Here is an 11,914-nt window from a genome sequence, read left to right as displayed (position 1 = left end):
AATAAACAGATACAATTGAGAATACTCTGCCTTCATGGAATGGAAAAGCTCTCTCAGAAGAAATAGGTTCGTTTTAAAGGGTGAACTCACGATGAGAGGCAATTTCTACGCTTGATTTCTTGCTGGACAATGCGGTGCAAGGACGATCAATTCGTAAAACGTTATAAACTGTTTTAAAACTGTGTGAAACGTTGTTATAATAAACTTAGTAGCGTATCCAAAATATTAGAGGTGTATTAGGGAGGGAGGTATAGAGGGAGGCTGGTAATCACTCACAGATCGAGGGTTAAATTACAGATTAAATCTCTTACATAAATGGAAAGGATGAATTTTCGTGAGTGATGTTGAAAATGTATCGTACTACGATTGGAGAGATCATGTCAATAAAATTAGATAGATTAAATGCAGAATAGTTAGATTTATTTTGTCATTTTTTCCACTAATGATAAGGGATCAGAATAACATGGTATGACCGCGGTAGGGATAAAAATATTTTGGTCAAAATTAATCATGTGTCTATTCACCCCCTGCTACACACCCTAGCGGTGGCTTTGCAGGGTAATAAAATGCGTCTACATTTAAAAAAATCGATATTAAATGAGTGAAAGCAATTTCATAATATACAGTATGTATGTGTTTGCGTGTGTGAGACAGATAGAGTGAGCAAAATACCAACGGGTGTGGCTCAATGACGAGGTTGAAGATTTAATTTAATGTCACTGTTACAATTTTTATTGCTACTGTTTTATCAACCCTGAACATTCCTCTGTCAGCACTAAATGAAACTGGTACGAATATCATTACTACCGCTTGTAATTTCTCTACCTTTATTTACTCTATCTGTTACATTAATTATTTATTAATTATGATTTGGGAGGGATACATCTATCTGATTTCACCATTGAATTATTAGATGTGTGCGTGAAGCGAACTCAATTAATTCATTCTACATTTTATTTGTTAATGCTCTCCGCAAGCCATCATCGGATTATTGAGTTTCCATTTCCATTGGTGATTGCTATCGACACGCAACATGACCGTTCTCAGCAGACTGCCAGAGCCTACAGCTAAATGCATTACTGGAATCTTCGAAATTTCCAGAGACGTCGTGAAATTAACCATTATAACTAATAAATTGAGTTTCCCACTTCTCACAGGTGATGCAATAAGCACACCTCCTATGAGCACCACCCACCTCTTTACCTTATCGCACACCCTTCCCTGTCAACACCCTTACCAACTGCAAATATAGTCCACCGACGAGGCAGTAGAAACTTTGCGATGCAACTGGGATTGGCTTGACGTAGGGCAAGCGACGCGATGGCGTTGACATTGAGGAAACGAGGCTTCGAAAGTGCATAGATCGGTAGAGCATCTTAAACTAAATCACCTTTCTAGGGAAAGGGAGAGACGAGGGGGGGGGGCGGAGGAACGTGATGAGAGGAAGGGGAATGCGAGGTCATTGAACCCTGCCGAAGTGGCCGCGATCGAGGGGACATTCACCCGTCCATACCCGAGGGAAGAAGAATCAAAACCCCCCTCACCGACTCCAACTACCAAATTGAACACAAGTGACCGGGTTATTACTCGCTTGCAGTACTTATCGCTCTGCGGCTGGTGACGATAATTGCCTGGACTTCTCGGCCCCAATGACCACATTTTTCTGTTTCCTTCCGTGATGTTCGGTAAATTAAAACGCTCTTCCAGTTAAGCGACGACCAGAGCTCAGGCTTTATTCATTTTTGGACAAAAAGTCTCAGTTCTGATAACCAAACGGTCACGCGAGTCACGGAGTTCATATCACCTGTGTCTATATCCCATCTACATCTACATAATGCCCCGCAAGGGCGTGTGGCGGAGGGTGTTATGTCACCAGTCTTTCATGCGCTAAACCAATCATCTATATCCCCACTCATCTTGCTCATAGGCTCACGCAATTCATACACACCCACACACCAAATGTGCAGGCTCCTCTGCTCCTTTAATTTATCTATGGTCGCTACAGATTAAGAAGTTTCAGGTTGGCCAGGATTAATGCGCAAGTGCAGTTTTATATCCTTTCCAAATAGGGACATAGGGTTCAGCTGATGAAGAAATGTCCCAGAAGAGGGTGAGAGATAACTTCTAAACATAAAGAATAATTACATTTGAACAAGGTAAGACTTCGGCTTCCAGGATGGAGCGAAGGAAATTTTTAAAATTTTGTGATATTTTTAGAATATACTATATGTAGTTATTACTTTTCTAATAGGTGCAAACGTAGTAGATTATAAGTGCTTACCAGGTGGCTAATACTTGGTTATTTTCTGAATGGCCCTACCGTGTAGTAATTTCTAAATAGTGATTCGTTACATTTGTAATAGAAAGTGGGTGCGAAATCAACTCACCTGAGTATTTTTAGACTTAATGCGTGTATCCTAATCTATAACAGTAATGTCTTCTTTGATGATGCCCAGAGAAATCTTTACATAAGTGACGGAACTGCTAATAATAATTTTTTTCAACTGTAGTTTTTGAATAATGATTGGTTTACCTGTACAGTTGCATAGCAAATTATCCTTCTGGCAAAAAGATGGGATGAATTATTTCAGATCATTGCTATTTCGTGAATTATATTATCCTTTTGCATTTCCAAATGTATCTCCTACGTCTATCACAAAGTAATACATTAATGTTTTCGACGTTATATCGGGTACTTCTACTTTCAATAGGTCTTCCCTTAGTTCTTCGGATTGAAGTTAAGGTCGGACGTGATTACGTGGTCTGCCCAAAAAATACGCAAACCAGTGCAATTTGGCGACCATGACGTGGACTTCAGCCCCACCGACTAGCGGCGATAGTTGCCTGAGACCCAATGAGCCGTCTGTTCTTGGCGGATCGTCGAGCTGTGCGTATGGTGCCAGTTATGTTAGTTTCTGTTGTCCTTGTTTTTAATGTTAGTCGAAAATGGAAATTTACGAAATCAGGGAGCAACGAATCAACATATCAAGTTTTTTGGTGAAGTGCGTCAAAAATTATCAATAAATTACTGAAATGTTGACAGCTATTTACGGTGATAATGCTCTGAAGGAAACATCCGTTTTCAAGTGGATTAAGCGGTTTTAAAGATGGCCGACAAGACGCCACGGATGATGCAAGGCCGGGATGACCTTCAACCACCAGTGTTGAAGACAACATTGATCGTGTGCGGTCCCCTTATCCTCACCGATCGTCGAAAAACTGTCCGAATGATAGCCGATGAACTGAATTTAGGAAAATCAACAATGCACACTATTTTAACCGAACATGATAGATGGATCCTTCACCATAACAATGCACCTGCACATTCAGCATTGATTTTTCGCCAGTTTCTGGCCAAAAATTCAATCACCATCCTTGATCATTCTCCTTATTCGCCAGATATCGCCCCTTGCGACTTTTTACTATTCCCAAAATTCAAAAATGTGATGAGGGGATATTACTGTGAAGATGTGGACACAATAAAGCAAGAAATGACGAGAAAACTAAAAAGTCCAACTACCGAGAACTTCCAAGGGTGCTTTAATGAATAGTGGAAAAGAAGATGGAATAAGTGCATTGCAACGAATGGAGACCACTTTGAAGGGGAAAAAATTGATGTAGATTAAATTTGCAAAATAAGGGTTTTATGGCCTCAGTTCGCGTATTTATTGGATAGGGTATTGTATTGTAGGGTAGGTTACTTCGCCGCAAGTTAAGCATTTGACTCCCCGGCAGAGCAGGAATGCCCTGCCCAGGAGTAGAGGCATTCACTGTCGGGGTTGCGGAGAGGGGCTGGATGGGCACGGAGTGGCGTTCGACGACGCTTAATTCGAGCTTATTCTTCCGCAGGACAACCCTCCCGAGGGAAGTGATGCAGTTCGAGGGGTTCCCGTGCAGGGCCGGCGGCCAGGGCCGCTCTTTCCTCCACCACACCGAGGTGCTGAAGTACTTGGAGGATTACAGCCGCCACCACGACCTGACCAGGTACATTCAGGTGAGTGACCAATCGGGGGTGACTGCTCATCGGAGGGGATGGAGGGGGGGAGAAAAGGGGAGGGGGGAAAGGGGGAGGGGGGAGCCAAGGGGAGGGGAGAGAAAAGGGGAGGGGGAAGGAGGCACGCGTCCCGGGCAATTGTTCACGCACGCACACATGTACACCAATACGGTTTTGTTGCTGACTAGTGACCACAAGGTAAGTAGAATGTTAAACGTGCATCTCATATGAGAGGGTGAGTCAAATGTAAGCCTTAAAATTGCGCTACAATTTCAAAACATCGTGCCAATGCCAATTTTTTTCTCATGGTTTGATGAATGGCCTTTAACTGGTGCTATGATACCAGAACGTAACAATACGGTGCAGCTATAGTGTCAACATGGCCGCTGCACTTTCAACATGCACCACAGGGAAACAGCGATCTCTCATTCGTTTATTCAGTATTAAACGGCGGGTAAAACATATGAAAAGTCATGAACGAATTAAAATACAGAATTCAGTGATTCGCCCGTTTCACTTAATCAATTACGCCTGCACTAGAAGTTCTTAAACTGTGCCATTCCCGCATCAGGCTTCCCTCATTCCGGTCAGGCTCACGCCGTTTTTTTGACGGCAGAGGTTTTTACGTAGAGGATTTAAAACTAAGGTTTATTTTCTAGAAGTGTGCCCGGGAATCGAACTTGGGCCTTCCTGTCATTAACCCAACGATCTACCACTGAAATACTCTGATCCCCCACAGGTGAAATATTATCTACAAAATCCATGTTGCCGAGCCATAAATAAGCTTAATAAATAAATCTAGAGCTTGTGTTGGTTCGAAAGTTATTTCCCAGGGTAAATTGGAGCATTTTGGGACTCAGTCACGTGTGATTCGCCGGAGTGCTAGTTGTGCCAAGACATTTTGAAAAAGGCGGCGCAAACTAATTGAGGAGAAGTGGAAACACAGGAATCAGTTATGATTGATTTCCCTTTCAAGTTTTCATACGATATTTTTGCTATTATGTTTGTTGGCTACTTTTACAGGAAAAATCAGAGTTCATTTAATATTATTATGGTCTTTAATTGACGGTTTTAATAATAATAGCAACGCCTATACACTACCCCGCAAGCTATCGCAAGGACGTGTGGCATGCAGGGGGCTCTAGATCACCAGGTCAATCTGCTTCAACCTAATTCCTGTAAATGACCCGTCACGCTCGTGCTTATTATTATCGTAAACATTTTTAAAGAATCCGACAGATTTTATCTGAACTTTATCCAACTCTTTTTTCAGCAATTTCTCTCGAGGAGTCCAAATACTTGCGGGGTATTCCAAATAGTATTCCCCTTCCTCTCCCATATCCTCCCTTATCACCTACACTTCCCACATAGTTGCTTGCACCCCCTGCCACACACCTTTCTGGTGGATCGCGGGGTATTCATGTCGTTGTAGAAACATGCAAGAGACCCACACCAGTCAGGGTCGCTATTCGGCACGGGGGAGTGAGTGGATGGGTGGTGGGCTTTGGCGGCCGGGAATTCATCTTCATTCCCCGTTCTCGCGCTCCTCTCCCCGCAGTTCCACAGCAGGGTGGTGTCCGTGAGGCCTCTGGAAGGCGCCGGCGGGCCGCAACACCAGAAGCGGGCCGGTCCCAGGTGGGAGGTGCTCGTCGAGGACACTAGGAGCAAGGCGATCCGGTCGCACACCTTCGATGCCGTCTTCATCTGCAGCGGGTGAGCAGAGCGGGAAAAGGCAGAGGCCTCCTCGCGAATTTTACGTATTGGCATTATTTTTCACTTACGGAGCGAAGTTTTTGGGGGTGTCCCTTTAATCCCGGCACGATGATGAAGGGTAGCTTGCTTGAATCAAACCGAAACATTATGAGTCTTTTAGTTGCATGGAATTTTCCTCGAAACGCATTAACTTGCACAGTGATCTCTCTGACTATCGCCATCTCAAGTGCTTCCTGCAGAGCGTTCGCTCTATTTCACATTTTTTATTACATAGTACCCTTCAAGCTACCACTGGGGTGACTGGCATAGGGTGACTACACAGTAGACTACGTTTTACCCTAAATACATCCCCCTCTCCACCCCTAACGCGGTTGGGCGACGTTTTTCCGATCCCTTACTGTTCGTGGGAGTAATGACATCTTAAATCAATCTATACTGCACTTTATTTCTCTAATTTCATTTTGATTATTTTTCCTATCGTAGTACATGAAGAGAGCTAAAATTCATAGTCACAGTCTCATCTATGATCGAGAAAGACTATCATCACTCTCTTGATAGAATTAGTATCAAATTCAATACAGGAGAAAGCTCGTGCTGTTTAAATATATTTTTCTGATGGGCGTCAATATTTTCGTCGACATGGAACGGAAAATTGAGTTAAATTACGAGTTAGTAGTTTTTAGGGGAGGCGACCGACAGCTGAGGTCATTTGCGCCATAGGGGATGGACAGGAAAGGATGAAGGGTGGAGAGAAACGTCGGCGTCGGCATTAGCCCACTTTTTACGAAAGGCGCCAAGGGGTCCGCAGTTTAACGTCCCATCGGACGGACGGCGTAATCACTCAAAGTGCCCTCCACAAGGCACCTCAAGTAGGGATCGAAATACCTCTGAAAAATATTCAACACCGCCGGGATTTGAACCCGCGCCCTCTGGGTGGGAAGCCAGTACGTTAGCCCCCGCACCATCTCGATCCCCGTTAAATTACGAAAAGTGAAATCAAATCCATTTACATACTTAAGAAGTCTTCATAATCTTAATTTCAGCCAGTCTATTTCAGAATGAACAGATAGATAATATATAGTATAGTATGAGCAACTTAGCTCAAGCTGCTGGTATAGAATGGGTTACTGATGATATCAATGCGAGGTTTGGATTTGAGGGGGGAGGGAAGGGTATTTGGTGGCAGAAGCAAGTTCTTCGGCGCCCAATGATGCGTCGCTGTAGCCGGTTGGTGACGTGAGCACTAGTTAATGATTTTCGATTAATGTTCAATGTTAGACAAACCTTCCAGTTGTATACATACAAAACCGAATGTATATGAGCACTCATCGCAATGTCTGTAGATCATGTACGCCATAATGGGTACGAATGTCAATGGAATACATATTGAGGCGGTGGTTAAGGAGATCTTATGGGGAAACTACAGTTTTAATTGGTTATATTTTATTCGAAAATAATGGAATAAAAATAAATCAGAATCATTTATACGACGCCCCTGCCATATCCGCAATAAAAGAAGGAACGATGTTTTCAAACTCCAGTCAGGCCCCTCCTAGAGTATGCTGCTAGTATATAGGATCCTCAAAAGATAAATTTGATTTCGAAATTAAATCGAGTTCAGCGGAGGGTGGCTGGATTCGTCAAACATTGTTATGATCAATGCAGTAGCGTAAGCACTTTGCTAGAACATTTTGGCTGGGTTTCCCTTACACAGCGGCGTTTATAATATAGATTAAATTTATTAAAAGCATTTAAAGATGGGTCCTTTTCCGATGAAATCAAGAACATAATACGAACCCCAACGCATTACGGGCGGAGGGATCACGAATATAAGATTAGAAAATTGACTGCAAGACTGACAGGTTTGAAATGTCATTTTTTCCAAGAACAAGAGGAGACCAGAATGCTTCTCATCGAAATCCCCCAGGGGTCAGCTCGACACAATAAGTATTAACCTTCAAGGTAGTGACTGCGCATGGTCTTATATACATAAATATATATTCTTATATTTCTTCCAATGAAGACGGAGTTGAATTCCATCGAAATGATCAAGAAATAACGTGTGAGTGATCTTTTTATGTATGCTTATATTGTTTGTTGCTGTCAAAGCTTGTTATTAAACACTTCCGTGTTGCTTCGACGAAATCATGTATGTATGTGTGTGTATATATATATATATATATATATATATATATATATATATATATATATACATACCCCCTCCTCGGACTACAACCTCGACGTGGTGGAAGGGCTTGTTCGTTCCGATGACCCCTAGAGCTGTGCTGGCGGGAATAATAATTATTGCTCCTGGTAGGGTCACCCATGCCAGATAGGTCGAAGGTTAGGAGCCAGACGAAAGGTAGTCCACGCAGCGTCTGACCCCAGTGGAGCGGCCAATAAGTGATGATGTCACGTTAAAAACACTATTGATGAAGGCAACGGGAAACCACCTCAATTATCATTCCCAAGATTAACATGATGGACTATACAGAGATTTTGAGTCCTGGCAAATAAAGGGCTCGGCCCAATCGGCTGTGTGTCGCGCTCGGCAGCGGGGGAGGCAAGGCTTCCGCGGTCGTTATCCCACAAAACCCTTGCAAGGGAAAGCTAGCAGCAGCAGGACAGAAGACGCAGGAGAAGAAGACCAATTTAGTTAGAATAGGAACGTGGAATGTTAGGACAATGATGAGGACAGGGAAATTGGAAAATGTTAAGCGAGAGATGGAAAGGGGAAATATAGATATTTTAGGTCTGTGCGAGGTGAGATGGAAAGATAGTGGGGATTACTAGAGTAATTAGAATAGAATAATACACAGCGGTGGGGACGAGAGCCAACGAGGGGTTAGCCATAGTATTAAATGAAGAGGTAGGAAGAAGCATAGTCGACATAGAGCAGGTAAGGGATAGATTATTACTAATATAGATAAAAGCAGAGCCGACGAACTTGGTTATTATTCAGGTGTACATGCCACCGAGCAACCATAAGGAAGAAGAGGTCAATAGGATATACGATCAGTTAGAGGACATAATCGCATGTGTTCCTGCAGGGAAAAATTTGATAGTGATGGGGTTTGGAATGCGACGGTAGGCGAAGGAAGAGATGGTGACGAGGTCGGGGACTACGGTTTAGGCATGAGGAATGACCGCGGGGAGAAAGCAGTTGAGTTCTGCAGGAGACAGGGGTTAGTCATCACCAAAACTTGGTTTAGACACCACAAAAGACGCAGGTATACATGGAAAATGCCAGGTGACTCAGTAAGGTATCAGCTAGATTATATCCTGATTAGACACAGGTTTAGGAACAGTGTGATAAATTCGCACAGCTTCCCGTGAGCGGATGCGGACTCAGACCACAATTTAGTGGTCATGAAATGTAGCGACAGTTTCGAAAAGATAAGGCAGGGGCGGCGAGTTAGAAAATGGAATGTAGAAGCATTAAATGGTTTGAAAAGGAAGAAATACAAACAAGCGGTAAAGGTAATCATGGAGGATGGTAAAGAGCTAAGTACTATCAAAGAAAAATGGGAAAGGATCAAGAAAGGGTTGTCTAAAGCCGTAAAAGACACTATTGGAACCGTTAACGCTTAAAGGACTACGAAACCATGGATCGCGGATGAGATGATTACAAAGATGGAAGAGCGGCGAGAATGGAAGAATGTCAATACAGAATTAGGGAAAATGAAGTACAAAGAATTAAACAATAAATTGAGGCGGGCAACTAATAAAGCGAAAGAAGGATGGTGGAAGACGCAGTGCGAGGATTTGGAAAGTCTGCAGAGGAAGGGTGAAATCGGTGCGCTGTACAGCAAAGTTAATTAGTTATCGGGAAGTAAAAAAAGGAGATCAACAATAGCAGCTAGAGATAAGGCGGGTAAGGTAATAGTTGACGCAGGAAAGATCCAAGAGAGATGGAAGAATATACAGATAAACTATTTAGTAAAGAGCTTAGACCAACAAAGTTAGACATAGAAAAGGAACATGACGTAGAGAAAGATAGCTTAGGTGCAGGCATACTAGACAATGAAATAAAAAGGGCATTAAGGGAGATGAAACTAAATAAGGCCGTGGGGGTAGATAAAATTCCCGTGGAACTTTTAAAAGGCTTAGGAAAATGTAGGAGGAAGAGGCTATATGGGCCGATCCGTAGTATTTATGAGTAAGGAATCTGGCCGGAAGACTTTGTGAGATCAGTTTTAGTTCCTATTCCGAAAAAGGTAAAGGCCACGTCATGTGAGGACTATAGGAAAATTAGTTTGATATCCCACGCAGCTAAAGTTGTTCTCAGGATCATAAACGAAAGGATACAGAGTAGGGCAAATGATTACTTAGGGGATGATCAGTTTGGGTTTAGGAAGGGGAGAGGTACGCGTGATGCCAATGCAGTAATGAGATTATTAATCGAGAGGAATATAGAACACAACCAGGAGGTATTTGCCTGTTTCGTAGATTTCGAAAAAGCGTTTGATAGAGTAAATTGTGAAAAACTAATGACTATTCTGCAGAAAATAGGAATAGATTGGAGGGAAAGTAGGCTAATCCGCAACCTGTACTTGTCTCAGACTGCTCAGGTGCGGGTGGGAAACGGGGAGTCAGGTCAGGGCGGGGTTGCCCATTAACACCGTTGCTGTTCAACCTGTATGCAGAGGAAATGATTGAAGAGGCATTGGAGGAACTCGAGGTAGGAATGAAAGTTGGAGGGGAATTCGTAAAATCAGTTAGGTTTGCTGATTACCAAGCTTTAGTTTGCCAGTCAGCCAAGGGGCTGCAGGCATTGCTGAGCGAATTGGAAATTCAGTGTGACAGGTATGGGGTGAGAATCGATATAAATAATACAAAGGTTATGCGGTTTTCTAGAAAGAAAAAGGCTAAGCTAAACACTAAAATAGGAGGGAAAAAACTGGAGCAGGTAGAACAGTTTACGTATCTCGGTAGTGTTTTGGACCAACACGGTCAAAGTAGTAGTGACGTAAGGAGAAGAATTGCGCTAGGCAAAGAGGCTTTCACAAGAAGGAGGGAGTTGATGACGGGGAGGTTGAGTAAGGATGTTAAGAAAAGACTCGTGAAGCCTTTGATATGGAGCGTAGCTATGTACGGCGCGGAAACGTGGTCATTGAAGCAGAAGGATAAATGAAGACTGGAGGCTTTTGAAATGTTGGTGTGGAGAAGAATGGAGAAGGTGAAATGGACAGAGAAGAAAACAAATGAGGAATTACTTGGTATGGTGGCGAAGAGAGGGGTTTGTTGGGAGCAATTCTATGGAGGCAGGAAAAGTGGCTGAAGGGGGTTTTGACCGGCACCGGGATGTTGAAGACTGTAATTGAGGGGAGAATGTTAGGCAAACGAGGAAAGGGAAGGAATATGATAGGGATGTTGGTAGGGATGAAGGGAGGAAGAAAGTACTCAGAGCTGAAGAGGGACCTGATTTAAAGTAGGATGTTGTGTTTTGCTAGGGGTCACAAATTATTTAATTAGTAATTACGTCCATCCAAAAACCTACCTTAACCGGTAGATTACCTAATAATAATAATATATATACATACACACACACACACACACACACACACACACACACACACACACACACACACACACACACACACACACACACATATATATATATATATATATATATATATATATATATATATATATATATAAATATTGCAGGTGTTCCCACCTTCCCCCATCCGTTTGAAAAACCCTAACCCCCTCATCCCTTACCCTTTCCTCGTGGTGCTCTAAACCATACCAAACACCTTTTTGGTGACTCACGGGGTATTGATGTAGATGCATCAAGACAGGGGTGCAGAATTGAAAACATTCGAGATCCAAATCAATGAACTTAATGCAACTGAAGTTGAAATCAAAAGATGGGGAAAATTTGTGTGGAGGAAAAACTCATAATAACGATTACAATATGTCCTTCTAACCGCAGAAGTACCTGACCCAACAAAGAAAACAAAAAACATTTTGGAAAAATTGTATTTATTTTTCAACATAATCTCCTTTCACTTCCATACACCTTTCCCAGCGATTTTCAATAAGTTCGATACCCTTATAATAATAAGAACTCTCTTCTTAGCCATAGGCGGCCGCTTTTGCTTGATTTCTTCGCTCAAACGTTGCAATAAGTTCGCATAATACTCGCCGTTGATAGTTTTTCCTTTTTCAAGATAGTCAATGAAATTATCAAAGGGTTGTTGC

Source organism: Hetaerina americana, unplaced genomic scaffold (assembly GCF_022747635.1).
Source record: "Hetaerina americana unplaced genomic scaffold, ioHetAmer1.1.p SCAF_46, whole genome shotgun sequence".
NCBI lineage: Eukaryota > Metazoa > Arthropoda > Insecta > Odonata > Calopterygidae > Hetaerina > Hetaerina americana.
This window is presented reverse-complemented; position numbering follows the sequence as displayed.